General features: G+C 46.8%; 1 long non-coding RNA gene across 2 annotated transcripts; it reads right to left on the bottom strand.

Moving 5' to 3' along the window:
• Positions 1–2052: 2052 nt before the first annotated feature.
• On the bottom strand, positions 2053–15425 carry LOC109393299 (uncharacterized). 2 transcript variants are annotated; one of them, XR_002126225.1, is made up of 5 exons: positions 15282–15425; positions 6603–6774; positions 6355–6481; positions 5561–5702; positions 2053–2765 (listed from the first exon to the last, which is right to left on the bottom strand). It is a non-coding gene; the product is annotated as an uncharacterized LOC109393299 (long non-coding RNA). The 2 variants fall into 2 exon arrangements; XR_002126224.1 differs by having other exon boundaries at positions 6411–6481.
• Positions 15426–17296: the final 1871 nt, after the last annotated feature.

Raw genomic sequence — 17296 nt, 5'->3', positions numbered from 1 at the left:
GCTTTGGACCCCATTGGTGCTGAATAAACATTTGGTGAGTAGAACTATTGTCACCCCTTTTTGTGCAATCATTTCCTATTTTGCATTTTAATGGGCTCTTTAAACCAAAATACCCTTCAAAAACCAAGCGAAAAAAATGGCAAATTACCCAGACTCCAGAACAGGCCACTGGGACATATTCATATTCCTGGGACTTCAAATCCCTCCCTCTCCCAATCCCCCCCCCCCCCGCAAAGCCAATGCTGCGGAAATAAATGCCACGAGTGAGTCCTGTGTCACAAAGAGAATCGCAGGTTGCAAACCCACTGGAAAACTCTGGTTCGGAAACCTACAAAACCCTTCAGCAGTCGCTGAGCCTTTCACGGATGAAAGAAAGATCTATTTTGAAAGAGAAGGATGACCAAGAAAAGGGTTAAGCCCTAAAAGTTTCCTTTCCTCTACTCTGCCTGCTCTAGAATCTGGGATAATTTCTGCCATTAATATTTTAAACAACTAATTTGACATTTTTCCATTTAATTAACTAGCATACATATGAGAACAGGGCTTTGAGAGTACGATGACATTTAAACAAAGTCATTTAAGTTTTCCCATTTCTGGTGGAGTGCTGCTTTTTTTCTTTGCCTTTTTTCTTTTTGCTCCATTTCTGTTTTGCATTCCTGATTCTGAGGCTGGCTTATTAGCTCAGAGAAATGACCAAATTTCCCAAAGCAAATGTCCCACAGCCTCAACCTGAGTGATGTGGGTGGGCCCAGAGCTCTGGGCTGCGGCTCTTTTAAACTCGATCCTGCTCTTTTCCATGCCTTTTTACAAATGGCGTTTCAATCAGAGCAGGCCTGTGTCCCAGGCGTCACAGGCGTCACAGGCGAATGTTTTCTTGTTGCCACACCAACCCGGGTGGGAGTGGGGGAGGGGCAGCGGGAATGCAAAACATTTATCAAATGTAACCATCACCACAGAAGAGCTGGGGTTCCAAGACAGAAACAATAGCTCCATGACGATTTTCTCTTCCAAATGACAAATAATTGCTGTCATATCATCAAATGATTAAGAAATAAAGGAAAAGAGACAAATGGAGTGAATCCACTGAGGGGTGGTGTGGGGGGACTTGGGAGAAGCCCGTTCAATGTTCCGTAATTGAAAAATTGCACCCTAATTAGCTCCCACCCCAGAGAATTCATGAGTTCTCTGCGCCCTCCAATCCGCAGCCCGCCAAGCCGTAGAATTTGCAGCCATTAAAGTTTATTGCTGGTTTCAAAAGGGGCTGTGCAGTCTCCAAATACATTCAGAGAGCAAGGCTCTTCAGCTCGCCCAGACCTCAAACAGGATTCATTACTTCATACTTTCATCTGCCATAATTAATCACAGATTTTCTCTGCCTATCAACAGCTCCGGCTGCTCTCCCCAAATGAACCTGCGCACTCATGTAGCCAGTTCATGGTGGTGGCCAGCCCAGCCTGGCCCAGCCGCCCCCTGGAAACTGCAGTCCCAGGGTGCAAAATGGCACCCCCCCATCCCTGGCATCATGGAGGAGAATGGGTCCTGCACTAAAATGAAATCTCACTGCAAACCAAGCTCATAGGACTCTGGAGAAATTCCATGTCTTCATTTCTACCCACGCTCAGGATATCCTTTTGGGATTTCTAATGAGGCTGTCAGAGTTTAGGAAGAGTAGCACTCACTGTGAGAGAGGTGTGTCCCCATTTCCTCCCCCTGCGCCTGGGTTTAAATCCCAGCTTCATGATTAGCTGCATGACCTTGCAAAATTGACTTGGTCTGTCTGACCATGGATTTTTCCTTTTGTAAATTGGAGATAATAGTACAGAACCTACCTTTCAGGAATATGATAGTGATTGGAGAGTGCCATGTGGAATGAATCTGTGTTATGGTTGTAAGCACTCTAAAGTGGGGATAATAATCTTACCTCTGCACTAGGGTTTTAATGAGAATTGAGTAGCGAATGCGTTTTGTGTGTGTGAAGTGCCTTGCACAAAGTTGGTGCCCAATAAATATTTGAAGTGAACTGAGCTGAATCATACATAATTGGTTCTTTTATTCATTTAATCCATCAGCTAATAGTTGTTAAATGATTACATTTGTCAGACACCTTGTTTGGCACAGGATATACAAAGGGGACTGAGACAGATTTGATTCATGCCCTTGGGGGCTTACATTTTAGGGGAAACGCAATGAGAAAAAAACCAAATTATAAGCACACACACATACACATGTTGTAAAAGGTGTTATAAAAATAGATAAGAACATAGATATAGTCTAACAGTTGGGTGGTGACCTTTAAATGAAGACCTAAAAGCTAAAGAGATAAGCATGTGAGGGATGATTGGGAAAAGCATTCCAAGCAGAGGGAACAGCATGGGAGAAGTAGGATGGATGCACCTTAACCTATTCCCGGAACTAAGAACAGGTCATCCATGAGGGTAAGTCATTCTCGCTGCGAGAGCACTCTACCCCACATCTCAGTGACTGCAGACAATAAAAGTTTATTCCTCTTTCTTGTCAAAGCCAGTCAGGTGTTTGGTGGGTGGTCTTTCACTCGGTTATTCAAAATCCAAGCTCCTTCTAATTCACCATCCCCTAAGATCTGCTTGGGGTTGTCCATTCTACCCTCTGCATTCAGCCAAGAGCGAAGAGAAAAAGCTTCTGGGATATTTGGAGGTGGTGTACATCACTTCCACTCATTTTTCATTGACTGGAATTCACATAGATGGTCCTGCTTACCTGCAGAGGAGCTGGGAGGTGGAGTTCAGCTATGGACAAAGGAGCACAGGGAGCAGGTTAGGAGAACACAGAGCAATGTTTCAGCCTCACATAGGAGTAAGGGTAGGTAGCATGGCATGAGGTGAGAAATACATGGTCATGTTGCAGGGGGCCACATAAACCAGGGGAAGAAGTGTAAGAGGTTCATGCGAAGAGAATGAGAAGGCATTCCAGGGTGTTCTTTATACACCTATTTCAATTTTATTCAATAAGAACGGGAAGCCAGTCAAAACTAATGGCATGATCTGATTTATATCTTAAGAGGACCCCTCTGGCTGCTACAAGGAGAACACATCTGCAGAGGGCAATGGCGGTATCTTGAAAGTACCTGGGATTAGAGTGATGAGAAAAAGGAAGAGAGAAAGTGTCAGATGCAAGAGATTTCAGCCTCACGGGAATTGGTTTCAGTCTCACTGGTTAGCCAGCATGCCAGCCCCTGCTGACCACATCGGGAATCAAGCAAGGCTCCAAAAGATTAGTGAAAACATGAACGTTCTGGACAAGGCAGCTGGCTGTGCAGAGTGGAATAATTCCAGAAATGACCGCCTGAACTGCTGAACTGAAAGCTGGGGGTCTGTTGCCTTGCTGGCCCTGTGGCCCTCTGGGTAGACCCTCTCCAAGCCCTGCTTTCATTGCAGTGAGAGATGTTAACATTGAGCCAGGCTGGTTCCCACTGGTCCTAGTGCAGGTGGCTGGACGGCAGCTGGGAGAGGGTGGACAATTTGCACAGAGCATGACCACTCAAGAGCATAGGCTCCAAGTTATTTCATTTAATCCTCCCAAGTAAGCTGGGAGGATGGATTTACTGTTGACCCCATTTTATAGACAAAGAAACAGACTCATGCTGCTCCTGTGAGTTGCCTGAGGTTACCCTGTTCGCAAGAGGCCCAGGTTTGAACAGAGGTCTTCTGTGCGTCTGGTGAAACCCTGTAGAGTGCTCCACTCACAGAATGCGTCTAGACTCACTTGGAGGCCACAAGGTGAGTGAGGATCTGCCTGGGTCTCTGTGAAATCCATGGTTGCTGCCAACATGGCAGTGGCCTCCCAGAACTGGACACTGCCCAGTCCCATGGCGCACAGTTGTCCCATTCAGCAATGCCTTTGGACAGGTCACTGGCTTACAAACCTGGCTCATCTTAGCAATCACCTGGCAGCCTTTAAACCATCCTGAGCAACCCCAGATGTATGGAAGCAGAATCTCTGAGTGGATGGGAACCAGCCAGCTGTATTTCACAAATCTCCCTAGGCACACTGTCACAATGTGCTCCTATAAAAGCCCTGTGACATTGTCAGCACATGTACTGGTAGGTTAAGTGACTCAGGGAAAAACTGTTATTAGGTCATGAATCAGCGACAGAGCCAGGAATAGAAAACAGGTCTTCTGCCTCTCTTGTCTTTTTTCCAACAGGACTGTGCTGACGCTCTGCAAGACGTTATGGGAAAATCCATCCTTATCGACAATCTGAAAATGTCCAAGCTGGACAGGAGCGCTGAGGTTATCTTTCCAACCCAGTGGTTCCCAATTGCCCATCTGACCAGCCGTGCCAGTTACATGAGGCACTTGTTACAACATGGATTCCTGGCCTCAGTTTATACCTACTCCATCAGCATTAGGGAGACAACACCTTGGAATCTATATTTTTAAAAGTATCTCTGATGATTCTAATATCAGCCATGTTTGGAAACCACTGATCCAGCCCCTCCCCCGTTTTACAGTTGATAAAACTGAGACCCAGAGAGAAGCGATTTGCCTAAGATCACCTGGCCTAGGAGCCAAGCTTTCTGACTCAGTCTAGAACTCTTTCCATTAACCTCCACTCATCAGAAAGCCCAGCCACACTGCGGGGGGCGAGGGGGTAGGGGGAGTAGGGAGGGGAGGGTGTGGTCAGCCAACAACAGCAAGATGGACCATTATGTGGACCGATCTGCCTCAGAGAGACATCTAATTAGCTCGTTGTAGCATGTTTCCTTCCCCTGGTTATTGATGCCTCTTCTCCCATGTCTTCCTGGTACTTGCTCATCCTAACGTGATCAATTACTCACAAAAATAAATTATGCACACAGCCTACAGCCTATTAGGTAATCGGTGATGCGCTGGGTCAGGGAGCCAGCAGGCAAGACAGGCTGTCTGGAGCGAAGGCCAGCGGAAGGGACAGAGTGGGTCCAGTGGACGGAACTGTCTCTAAACGGAAAAGCCCCCGTTGAGCTGTCCGGGCCCCCAGAGATGAACTTTTAGGCCAAACTTGAAAACAACTTGCAGATCAACTCAGGCAGCAGTGCCACAGGCTGACCACCTCCTAGACCCTCCCACCTCCCACACCCCCCAACTCCCACAGGAGGCCTCTCTCTGCTTCAGCTGGAACTACAGCCTGCCTCTCAGACCTTGGCATGCATGTGAATCACCGGGGGCCTGTTAAAATGAAGGTTCTGATTCAGGAGGTCTGGGAGGCCTGAAACTCCGCATTTCTGACAAACTCCCAGGTGATATCAGTGCTGCTGGCCTGAGAAACCAGGGCCTAGAGAGCAGCATGGGGCAGAATCGAGTGGTCAGTCAGCTTGTGAACTGGAAGTTTCTTTTCTGGGCCAGCCCCTTTGCAGGTGCTCTTTCCTCTGCCATAACGCCCTTCCCTCCGTACCTGCTGAGAAAACTGTTCACCATTCATGTTCTGGCTTGGGCAGTGTCTGTTCACTAAAATCTTTATTGTCCCCCTCTGGCCCCAAGTAGACTTAGGGGAGATGATACTTTCACTGTGCTCTGATTACACTCCATTATAGCAGTACTTACTCTTTTGTGACAGTAGTTTGCCCATCTGTCACTCAGTGGCCTGGGAGCTCTGTAAAAACCGCATTCAGTCTTCCATCTCCGAGCCTGACAGGGCTCTGTCAGCCACTAGGAATGATGGGGCCTGAGAACTTTTCAGAGATTCCTGAAAACGTTTGAAAACAAAATGACTGAACCCAAAACATGAAGGGAAAACTTTGCTAAAGAAATTAATAAAATTTTAATGAAACCTCTGCAAAACAAAATATTACATCAACCTCATTAATGGTTTCATTTAGAATTCATAAAAATTCATAAAAATTTTATTATTTTTGAAAACGATGTGCAGGTTAGGTTTTCTCACTTTGCAAGAATTCTTGAATACCCCCCATAATTGCCGAGAAATCAAAGCCAGCCATAAATCGAATGAATTACTTACTTGCAGCCAAATAATTTCAAAAGCAAAGTTATAAAAACAATCCTTTTTTTAACAGAAAAAATATACTCAATATGGAATATGGGTGAATTTCAATGCGTTTAATATGTGTGAGGTGGTGCTTCCAAAGCAAGTGTGCTAGGTCTTAGAAAGCCTGAAAACAGTCTTCATGCCTGACCTAGGGGAAGCAGGCAATCAATCGGTTGCTCCTAAGTGAACGGATGAATAAATGGCAACCCAAAGTGAATCTGAAAGGTAAAAAGGTGGGAGGAAGGGAAGAAAAACACACAGGAGAAATATATAAAATGTAAGCCAAAGTTTAAAGACGACAACAGAGGAAGTCCTTGTTAGCAAGAAACCCACTCAGGCCCAACTGGCTCACAGAGACAGGCGATATCGCCCCCTACTGGCTTGAGGAGTTCTGTCTTGTCCACATACTCTGGCTTCATTTATTGATCTGTCATTGTTGCTTCTCCAACGCCAAGAACATCAAAGCCTCTTGGAATTCCCTGAAAGAGAAAAATCAGTGGTCCCTGAGGATCAAGTTCTGCTTCTGCTCAGGGAAGGGGGCTCGAAGGGAGCTTTATAACTGACTCTGTGTCAGACATCCTGAAATGGATCCAAACTCACCTTGAACCGATTTCTACTTTCCTCCTGAACCACCTCTTGGTTAACATGTTCCATATGGCTTTTTTTTTTTGCTCCGACAGAAAATAGGTTTTACTTTTATTTCAAAGGGCTTCACCGAACAGTTTGGGGGACAGGACTTTGTTCTAAGACAAGCAAGATTTGGAGAGTTCTTCTAAGGAAGAAATCAAAGATAAACAGAAAGATTTATGTACAAGATGTTCACTGCAGCATTATTTATAATAATGAAAAGTTGGAAACAGCCTAAACGGCCAACAACAAGGGGCTGGTTAAATAAATTACGACCTACCCGTACAATAGAAGGCTACACAACCAGTAAAAGTCATGTTTTTGAAGATTATTTTATAGAAATATCCAGCCTTTAGTGAGCCCTTCTTAGGTGCAAGACGGTGTTGTCTGATCTATATGTGTATCAGTTTGTTTCTTCTCACAACAGTCATATGACGAAAGTGCTCTTTATCGCCATTTGACACACAAGGAAACTGAGGCAAGACAAGCCAAGGTCACACAGCTAGAGATGTGCATTGAACTGGCAACCTAGAGCTGCACTGTTATGCATTGCATGAGGCTGCCTCTCTCTCACAGAGCTGCACTGGAATTCTGAGCCTTGGGGATAGGGGACGGAGGGGGCATTCCTTCTCAGGGAGACCTCAAGATATAATGAAGGAGGACGGATCTGAGCTACACCCTGAGGAAAGACGAGGTCTTGGCCTGGCAGCTCGAAAAAGGAGTGTTCACAGAGGAGGAAAGAGCCCAAGTTAAATCCCAGAGGTGGCGACCTGTGAGGGGAGTTCAGAAAACACTGGGGAGGTGGGATGGCTAAGCTTATCAATGCACTATAATTGTCCAGTGAAAACCAACAAATAAACTGCAAGGGATGAGGCTGAGACCCTGCACTGTGGGCCAAAGCAGGGACAGTAATGACTGAAACTGTTAATACTATTGCAGACACCATGCTGAGCGCTTTCTCCATGAAACCTTGAGGCCACAACCTCTCTGAGCTGCCATTAGTCCCATTTTACAGGTGAGAAAACGGAGACGTGGCAAGATTTAAGTAATTTGCTTGAGATCTCGACTGGTCGGTAACATTGGCTGGAGTTGAACTGGGTGGTTCAGAGGCCCTCATGCTTAACCACTTTGCAACACCCCTCCTCCTGGGGGACACCCCCTCTCTCCTGGAGGGCGGGCTGCCACAGTCAGGGGTTAGAACCTGTGTTCATTCCCCAGCAGCCGATGCTGTGTTCTGTTCCATCAACTACAGCTGGCCTCTTTCGCTCTTCAGGGAAACAGTTCTATATGAAAATGATTGCAGAGCCTCCTGGGTTTATGAGAACCCCTGGGAAGCCCAGATTCTGGCAACACGTGAGAAGGGAGACAAGGAAGTTTCCTTCACATTTGGAATGGCTCCTGGTTCCTCAAGCTGGTGCTGTATGAAGTCTGAGGGGAATCTGGAACAAAGAAACACCACAGACCCACCCGAGAAGTTTTGGCCTCCAGCCCCTGTGACTCAGCTGTTCCCTCCAAGAGCTGTCATCTCCCAGTCGGTCGCTCGGCTCTGAAGCTGCCCTCCAGGCCTGCAGCAGAGTGGCCTAGCCCCTCCCCCAATGCCCCTACTTAGCACCCAAAGACAAGACCCTCAGCCTCCTGAGTTCCCTGTCCACAATAGCATACATGTGGGTTTCCCTGAGTTTTACTTTCCCTGTCTGTCTCCTTTCCTGAAGAGGTAAGGAGGCCCCTGTGGATTCTGGCTACTGCGCATCTTGAGGGCAAGCTCACCCGGAAGCTCTTTGACTGTCCCTGCTCCCCTAGGGTCAGGGCCTATGGGTACAGACTAGTCAGCCCTTGAAGGTCAATCCATGGCCGGCACCCCTCCCACAAGAACCACCCCCCCAACATACCCACAGGGTGGGCTCTAGAGCTATGCTCTATAGGAGACACCCCCTTTCTTAGCAACAGCCCTGGGGCTGCTAATCTGATGCGTGGGCTTAGCTAACCAGACTCTTCCCCCCAGAGGTTCGCACCAGGGTGGAGATTCACATTTGGTGGTAAGACGTAGGAGCCAGGGCAGCTGTGCGCTCCCTCTCACAGAGAGAACTGACCCGAAGATAGAAGAATGAGGAGGAGAAGCTGCGAGAGGGGAGAAGCCACAGGCATGACTTTGCAGTTCCTGATTCTAGTTCCTCAGAGGCGGGGCTGAATTTCTCACCCTTGGATCTTGTGAACCTGAAGATACCGCCATATCCTTCCCACAGATAATCGGTTTGCTTGAGAATAAGCTGTCCCTTGGAACGTGCTGAGGCGGAACAGGACCCTGCAAGAGCAGCTCCATCAAGACCACCAACGCTGGAGGAGATCCCACAGACCTTGGCCCTGCAGGAGAGTTCTCGCAGCTCTGGGCCCATCCATTCTGGACAGAAGGAGAGCTGCGTGGGGAAGGTGGCCTGCTCCCTGTCCCTGGAAGCTCAGTGGCACTCCAGACTTGCTGTGTGATGGGCTTGATCTCAGACAAGTGCCTTTCGTGTTGGCATCTAGGACTCTGCAACCTGCCTCCCTTGGCCCACTCACAATTACCATACTGGTGGCAGAGCCTGGGTAATACTATCTCTTGTGCTTCTAAATCTTAAATGGCTCCTTGCTGTATATGGGATACAGTCCAATTTCCCTAACACAGTGTTCAAGTTCTCTGTCTACTTCCCACAGTCTTCTCACTCCCCATTTAAGATTTTGTGTCTTAGTGGAATAGAACTGCTCTTGGCTTTCACTTCCATGCCTTTGCCCATTCTGTTTCCTCTGCCTAGAGTTCCCTTTGCTTCCTTCTTTGCCGTGCTAACTTCCACTTGTCTTTCAGGACATCTCCTAGTCTGCACACAGTACTTCCAGGAAAGCACTGACTTCCCAGGCTAGGCAAAGTGCTGTCCCCTGGGCTCCCATATCTCCTGGCCTTGCTTAGCCTATTATAACCCAGACCGGACTGCGTTTGGCGGCTTTCTTGACTTTCTACTGCAGTGTGGACCTTACAGGTCTGAATCACAACTTATTCCCTGGGTCTCCCCAGGGAATATAAACTGGCCCTCTATCCACCCACCTATCCCACCCGCTGACTACTGCTCCACACCAAGGACATAGATCTCCAAGAGAATGCTCAGATCACCAGTTCCTATTTTAGAGGTGATGAAACTGAGGCTGAGAAAGGTTCATAGTGACCCAAGTTCACAGAGCGAGGAAGGGCCAAGGCCTGAATTAGAAGCCAGACCGTCTGCTTCAAATCGCATTCTTTTCCCACTATGGCCACTACCGAACAGGCAAACTGAAGACTTGGGCCTTGCAGAAGAGCGCTCACAGCTCTGGGCCCCACCCCCTCTGACCTTGACCCTGCTCCGTGTGGACACCACCATGCGTTTATTTAAACGTGTGTATTCCTTCCGTTCAGGGCCATCAACTTTTCTGAGCTCCAATAAAGCTTCCCATCTGCAACCTGGGATCACAATTTTGAATTTCGGCTGCCATGGTTCACTGATGCCCTCATGTGGGCAGGTTCCACACGTCCACGCCTTTGTGCCTGCTGTTCCTCCTCCCGGTTCCCCCCGAGAGGATTCTGTTCCTTGTTCTTGCTCCTTCAAGGTCTGCCTCAGGTGTCCCCTTCTGTCCAAAGCATTCCAGGAGCTTTCCCAGGCTTGTTTCTCATTGCCTCCTTCCTTGTGCTGTTTGGACCCCTCGTTTCTCTGTGACAGTCCCTGGCTTCACACTGGGCTTCGTACCTGCCCATTTGCTCATGTCTCTTCCCCTAGTAGATAGTGGTTGCTTTGTCATTCAGCTCTTAGCCCAGAACTTGGCTTATAATAGGTGCTTAATTAAGGTGTGTTGGAAGGAACAGGGAGGGAAGAATGATGCTTACAAAGCATTTCACATGGAGAAAGCCCACAATCTCCATGAGAGGGAGTAAGACTTAACCCCACTTGATTCTTCTGCAGCTTCTCACTAAGGACTGGGGGCAGAGTAAGGAAGCAGCTAGCATTTTCCAAGCAAATTCTACACACTGAAACTTTCTTCTGTATTTGTGCTGATATTTACAAAGCACTTTTGCACCCATCCACTTACTTAATTTTTACAATAATCGTAAGAGACCATAAAGTTTTTTAAATGTTTTCATGGAGGAACCACGAGAATCAGCCTCTAATCCCAAGCCTGACCTGAAGGCAGCCTACCCCACAGGACGTACCCATGCCTGAGGTCAGAGACCTGCTGTCTGGACATATCTACACATGTGCTTTAACCATGTGCTGCTACGTCTGTTACAGGCATCCTTGTTCACTCATGCTTCATACACAGCATGGTTACATGGTGCTTAAGGGTACAAGGAATCCTTGGTCAAGAAATGGTTCATTTTCCCAAGATCCGTGGCCCCAGTCAGATAGCTCAGCCACCCTCCCCTCCCCAGCCTCTGGCCACAGAGAAAGGTTCATGCCTTCAGAGTTCTCTGTGCCCTGGGGAACAGTGCCAGCCCTTCTCAGATGTTGGCAGACAGGCACCGCCAGCACCGCATCCCGCTTTGCCTTACTTCTTAATTAGGCCTCTGCGCAGGCTGTCACTCCAGGCCTAGAGAGTGTCTATGCTACTGAGATGCCCTATCAGTAACATGGGGCTTCTGCCCCTGATGTGTGCTCCAGAGAAGATCTGCCAGGGAGACCAAGATGTGGTCCCTGGGAGGGCCTGCCTTTGCCGGGGTCTGTCCCAGGGCTAGGGAACCAAGGCCGACTGGCATGAAGGGTTGAGACCCAGAGGGGTGCAGACATCCCCTGGGATGCTTCGGAGAACACTTTGATAGGTCAAGTCCAGCTTGCCCCCACTGAGCAGAGAAACAGCAATGCCCAACGCATCCGACCACCCCCAACCCCGCCGTCTTTCTGTAGCTTCTTTCAGAACTCACTGACCTCCGAGTTACCCTTCCCACATGGTGAAGGTGTAACATGACAAAGCTCAGAGGCTGCCACCACATCGGAGCCTCCAGCCCTCCTTAAATCACAGAGGCTAACCTTCAGTCTCTTCTTTCAAGAGAGAAGCCAGAGTGGTTGCCGGCAGAGGGGGAGGGACTGGCCACTTTAGACCTAGATTTCAAGCCTGGCTTTGCCACCAAATTGCTGTGTTTCCTGGGGCAAGTGGCCCTATTCCTCTGGACTTCAGATGCCTCCCCTCACAGGGAGAGTGATGGCTGCATTGAGCCATCCTTTCCTCTTTTCTTCCAGCCTCCACAAAACCAGAAACCACAGTTATGGGTTAAGAATATTGCTTAGAGCACAGACAGTAAAGGTTCCTCTCTCTCTGCAAAATAAATAAATAAATAAATAAATAAATAAATAAATAAATAAATAATAATAACAAAAATAGCAATATTTCTATTTAGTGAGTACTTGCTCTGTGGCAGGCCCACTGTAGGCATGCTTATGTACACAATTTCATACAATCTTCACAGCAATGCTAAGAGGTGGGTATTTTTATTGTTCGCATTTTAAAGATTAAAAAGTGAAGCTCAGAGAAAACTGAACCATAGACAGACACACAGCTAGAAAAGGACAGAAGCAAGATTTGAAAAGGGCAATTTGTGTCCAGAACAAGGACACTTCGGAGCTCCCTTCTTTTCCGCATCAGTCTGAGAACATTCCTTTCCCCAGAGAACATTTATAAAGTTTGGTCACATACTTGGGCACAAAGAAAAAAGTTTTGTGTTTTTTTTTAATTTAAAATTAGAGATTTTACAGGCCACAATCTATTTCTACGATCCAAAAAATTTTAATAAAAAAAATAATATGGCTGAAAGTATTCTTAACTACTTGGGAATTAATAAACATACTTCTAGATAACCCATGGATCAAAGGAAACATTAAAACTGAAATTAAAAGTCATCTAGAAACAGATGAAAAGGGGAACATTTTATTTCAAAACCTATGGGATCACGAGGAAAGCTCAACTCGGGAAAATGTATGGCCTGAAATGCTTTCATTATTAAAGAAGAAAGCCTAAAAATAAAAGAGCTGAATACATATCATAAGAAATTAGAAAACCAGCAAACAAAAAAGAAAGTATGATGGGAATTAATCAATGGCTGGAATTAATAACGTAGAACATAAGAGAAAGGAAAAACGATACACAGACTCTTTGAAACCAGGATTGGGTACAGAGGCCATGGCATTTCAGAGGCCAGGTGAGGGCCTCAGGTTCATGAGTGGATCCACTGTGCCTGTTGGTCAGTAATGAGGACTCCTGCCTCGCTGTCTCCTGAGCCCTGGGCTATGGCTTCCTTCCCACTGGATAACTCCTAGGGAACCTGGGGATTTGATACCCAACCTTGGATTGCAGTCTTTCGCATTTCCTCCCAGAAACAAAGCTTCTGCATCTGGGCTTATTAGGCAAAGGAGTCAGCTTTGTGTTTTTAAGCAATGAAAGCTACTGTGGTTTTGTTTCCTCTCTGTTGCCAGAAGTCAAGAGGAAGTCTGTGGTTAGACATCTTAGGGTGGAGACATACACAAAAACAGTGGTGGCTAGAAATGAGCTCCTCAGATTCAGCTCTCCCAGCCCGAGTGCACGGGGCTAATGAAACTGAACAACTGGGAAAGGCAGAGGGGGAAGAGATGAGAGAGAGAGGGAGAGAGAAAGAGAACTGAACCTCTAATCTGCTTGACCTTCCAGGCCTGCCACAGCGTGAACTTCCTCTCATCCTCAACTTGCCTCTGTTTCCCATCCTGACAGTAGGATATTGTGGATTAACATGTTATTCAAAGGATGAGGCAACCCGATTTGCTTTTACTCCAATCCAGAAACTGGATTTAAAAGATCTCTGTGACTCAAGGCCCATCTCAGTCAAGGAGCTGTGGCAGGCTCTGCCAGCCGCCGCCCTCTGTGGATCCCAACTTCTGCTTCTTTTCCATCAAAACCATGGTTTTGTTTAGGGTGGTAGGGTGCCTGGCCATGAACGCTCATATCTCCAGTCCCCCTGTAGCTAGAGGCTGGCCATTTGTTTACAATTCTGGCCAAGGAGCTGCTGCATGTCTAAGAAAACTTTCACATTCCTCATATAGGCACCAACTCAGCTGCCTCCTCCCTCCGTTTTCCTGCCCAGAACTTGAACACAAGGCCTGGAGGTACAGTACCCGTCTTTGTTCATAAGGTTGCTTCATGGGGATGAAATTAGAGCAGAAAAACAGAAAGAGGCCAGGCCCTCGATGGTATTATTACATCACCTTCTGCCCTGCCCTGTACCACCCACCCTGGATTCCTTACATCATGAGACAAATAAACCTCCAGCTGTCAAAACCACTGTCACTGCTGTCCTGTTACTTGCAGCCAAAAGCATTCCTACTTGAAACAAGAACCTTGGTTTTTATAGGGTTTACAAAACATGTTCACCCCATCCTCTTATTGGGTCCTCACCGAAATTCTTCAAACTGAATCAATACCTTTCCTCCCATTTTCAGATGGGGAAACAGATTCCACGGACATGAAGTGGGTCAGACAATGAGTCAGGGCCTGAACTCCAGGACTCTGTCCCCCAGTCCATTGCTTTTCCCAAGAAAACCCTTCTTGCCTGGAAGCAGTTCAGAGCTATCTTCTCTATGCAATACCACTCCCCGACACACAGGCACACAGACACAGACACAGACACACACACACACACAATATCACACGCAGAAAGTGGACGTTCCACAGGAACCAAGGAGACTTTGAACTGATTTCAGTCCCAGCTCTGGTGTCAAGAGGAGATGTCCTCTTCTATTTTAAAATCTGTTGCTTTGAGTCAAAGGATCTGGGTTCAAGCCTTGGACCCAGCCTTCTCCCTTACTTGCTATGTGATCTCAGGGGAAGAAAATCTCTGAAAACCTCCCTGCCTGTCTATACAGTAAGAATGGCAGCTCTTCTCCTCCTCAGGCTACAATAACAAATTCAGAGATGCATGATAACGTATGATGATACGCTCAGAGATAGTCATCTCCGAGCACTCAGGATGTTAGGGGCTATACTCTGTGCATGATAAAGCATTGGGGTCCTTATTATAGGGCTGTTATCTTGATGACTTCAGTCTGTGTCAAGGCTGTGACTCGTCCCTCAGCTCAGCCTCCCCTGTGGTTGACGTGTAAAAGACAGATAGGTTTCACATGCCTTGTGACCACTCATCACCATTTGTCAACCTCAAGAGAACTAAGAACATTGATCTCATGAGATTATACATTTAAGAAAGGATAACGTCAGTGTTACAGAATACTTATTGGCTCATTAAACCAGGCTATTTTATTTCATTAAATAGTGACCAAAATGTACCCATTCCTTCACTTTCATATATATTTCATATATATATATATGCATGTATATATGTATATGTATATATGTATATAACATACATATGTATATAACACATATATGTATATAACATATAAAAATATATATATTATATAATATATATTATATATAATATATACCTATAATAATATATATATATATATATATATTAGACTCTATGCTGGGGACTCTTAGGGTTGGATAGGACTTAAAAATCATCTGGTCCATTCTGCCCCTCCCAGTTCAACCCCTTCCCCATTCAAGGCTGGCAGCCCATCTTCATATTCCTCATACCCCAAATCCCCAATGGACATTTAATCTCCATTTGCTCACCTTAGGGACAAGTTTCCTGCCTCCCAAGGTGATCCATTTCACCTCTGAACATTCTCTGTTCGAATGTTCTTCCTCCAGCAGACACTCATTGGCAAACACCAGGATGTGTTCTTGGCAAACCTCTAACACTGTGCACACTTGACTGTGTAGGATGGTGACTGGCAGAGTTGGTGAGGGCAAAAGAGCTCATGTGAGGTGTTACCAAACAGGAAGAGCCATCTGTGCTGGATGATGACAGTGAGAGAAAGCATCAATTAACTGCCTTGGTTGTCTCCAGAGATAGCTTTTTTCCTTCATCACATGAAAGAACTCAAGAATAGCAATCACTCAGTTAATTCTGACATTCTGACACTGTCTATCCAGCAATAACAACATTGGAATCTCAAGGGATTCATATAATGGACGTTTATTTCTTGCTCATATAAGGTGCAATGTTAGTTGGGAGACCCTTCCTCATTCTGCATGCCATCTGGGCCATTGGACCTCCAAAGTCACTACAGCAAAGAGGGAAGGAAGAGGAATACCAACCCCTAACTGCCTCAGTCTCAGTCTATTGGTCAGCATGAGTCACAGGGCCCCAACCTAGCAGAACAGGAGGTGAGAAGTGTGGTGGAATGCATGGAAAGGGTGGTAAGTTCTATCTCTCCTACAATATGCCTTCTCCCAGTACATCTCAGGGTATGCCATTAAAGAAACAAGGGTCAACTCTGCAAAGAAGAGGATCCCAAGATAATGGACATGCACCAATGTACCATGCAAGGTGATAGGGACCTTATGAGTGAAAATGGGCTGCTGCCTGCTGTGGTTCACTGCAAGTAGCGATCACGTGGCCATCTGTGGTGGGGATTGTAGGCACGCATGGCCAGGCCCTTCCACCCACGGTGACCATGTGCTAACACAGTGAGGACAAGCTTCATACATAGAGTGGTCCCAGCCTCCTCACCACCATCCCCCCATCACCACGTTTGCCACCCACACCACCACCACCAAAAATGTAGTCCTTGCCTGCTCTGCTTCTCCTCATCAAGCTCCTTAAGAAGAGTTCTATCTTGGTCATCCCAGTTCCTGGGAGGGCAGAGAGGGGCAGGCAGCACTGGAGCGGTTAGAGGAAGGGGGAGTATCTTGACTTGTTGAATCAGTTCCAGAGTCCCCCTTTGTAGGGAGGAATTGGGGTCAGTTAAGAAGACTAAAGAAGAATGATGTGGGGGAAGGGAAGGAGGGACAAGAAAAAGAAGATACAGATGTTGAGTCCGTCTATATAATGGAGATGCGGAAGGACAAAAAGAGCTGCTGTGTCAGGTCGATTGGCTATAGGGATGTTTGCGGGTTGGGGGGGGGGGGGGGGGTTGTAGAGTGAAAGGCTCTAGGGAAGATTTGAAGCACAAGATAATGAGAGAGAAGTGAAAGGGGACCTCATCCCGCTCCCCTCTCTGAGGTGTGCAGGAAGACTGACAATCTCTTACTTTCTTCTGCTCGCTGATCATGCTTTTTTGAATGTGAATGTAGAGAGTAGGTCACAAGGAATCCCCACATTTCCTCAGGCTACATTAATAAAAAAATCAAAACTGAGTGAGGGGCGTATTCCCAAAGCAGATAAGGCAAATGCGTAATGCGTAAGAGTCAAGAAGGGGCTATAATTGCTCAGAAATATGTTAATGTACTTTGATAATGACAAAAGATGAAGAGAGTGATGCAGCCCCAGCAGCAGTGAGGAGCCCCTTTTCATCCCCCGCAGGCTGCCGGTGCCCCTTTCCCTCTGCGATTTCCAGGCCTGAGTTCCACTTCCTGGGTACAAGCTGACCTGGGAGCATCTCCTCCCCCCGACTTTGCTCCTTGTACCTCCACTGTGGAGGCTAGAGTAACTAGCTTTGCTAGCTGCTTCCTCCCACTGTTGACTCATATTAGACTTCCTGTCAACTAAAACCCCAACATCTTTCACTTGTGCTGTTGACCCAGGGATCCCACATCCTGTATGTGTCTGGTGGGTATTCTGAACCCCAGGGCAAGCAAAGGTC

Source organism: Hipposideros armiger, unplaced genomic scaffold, assembly GCF_001890085.2.
Source record: "Hipposideros armiger isolate ML-2016 unplaced genomic scaffold, ASM189008v1 scaffold_373, whole genome shotgun sequence".
NCBI lineage: Eukaryota > Metazoa > Chordata > Mammalia > Chiroptera > Hipposideridae > Hipposideros > Hipposideros armiger.
The sequence above is the reverse complement of the archived record's forward strand: the minus strand, read 5'-3'. Positions and strand labels throughout refer to the sequence as shown.